The sequence below is a fragment of the Priapulus caudatus genome, unplaced genomic scaffold (assembly GCF_000485595.1).
Source record: "Priapulus caudatus unplaced genomic scaffold, Priapulus_caudatus-5.0.1 Scaffold552, whole genome shotgun sequence".
NCBI lineage: Eukaryota > Metazoa > Priapulida > Priapulimorpha > Priapulimorphida > Priapulidae > Priapulus > Priapulus caudatus.
The window spans coordinates 5979-6666 of record NW_014577613.1 but is presented as its reverse complement, the minus strand read 5'-3'; positions in this window follow the sequence as shown (position 1 = coordinate 6666).

Sequence of the window (688 nt, the reverse complement as noted above, 5' to 3'; positions counted from 1 at the left end):
CCTTGCTGATCGTCACACACGAATCGCTGTGCGAGTTACTAAGAACTGATTATAGTATAGTTCGTTAACCTTTTGTATTTTGTATAGTTAGGGTAATCTGAAATGTGAGTGTCGGGTATTTGAGAAGACGAGCCGTAATATTCTTGCGCCGGTACGATTCCCGGCGGGAACAGCATGGCGCACCTGGTTTGTGCCATGTTTTAATTTGTTCTACAATACTATAAGATTCATCGATAATTCTCCGAACCCCATAATGCCGCATGATTATTACGATTACGGTAATTATTAAGATTGATGTCTATTACGCTGGTATATGTAGGTTTCAATGACTGTCGAATTGCTTTCTGCCAAATATGTCGTAGTTTGACCATCAATGTACATCGCCGGCTGACCCTGCTCGACGTTAACCATGCATAGAGCCCTTCAGGTCATCATAATACTGTTCACGTTTACAGTTAACATATATTTGTCTACCTATATTTGCAAAGCACGTTTCGAAACTTATAGCACATTGTCGTTATTGTGTTTTGCAGTTTTTACGACACCATAGCAACGAGATCGTCTAACGAATAAAGATTAAAGAAAGTGTAAACGTGGTGCCCGTATTGATAGAAAACTGTGTTGTTAGTATTCATTGGAAGTCGGTGGTTCGCGACTGACTGGAGCAACCACACTGCAGCGACAGCGA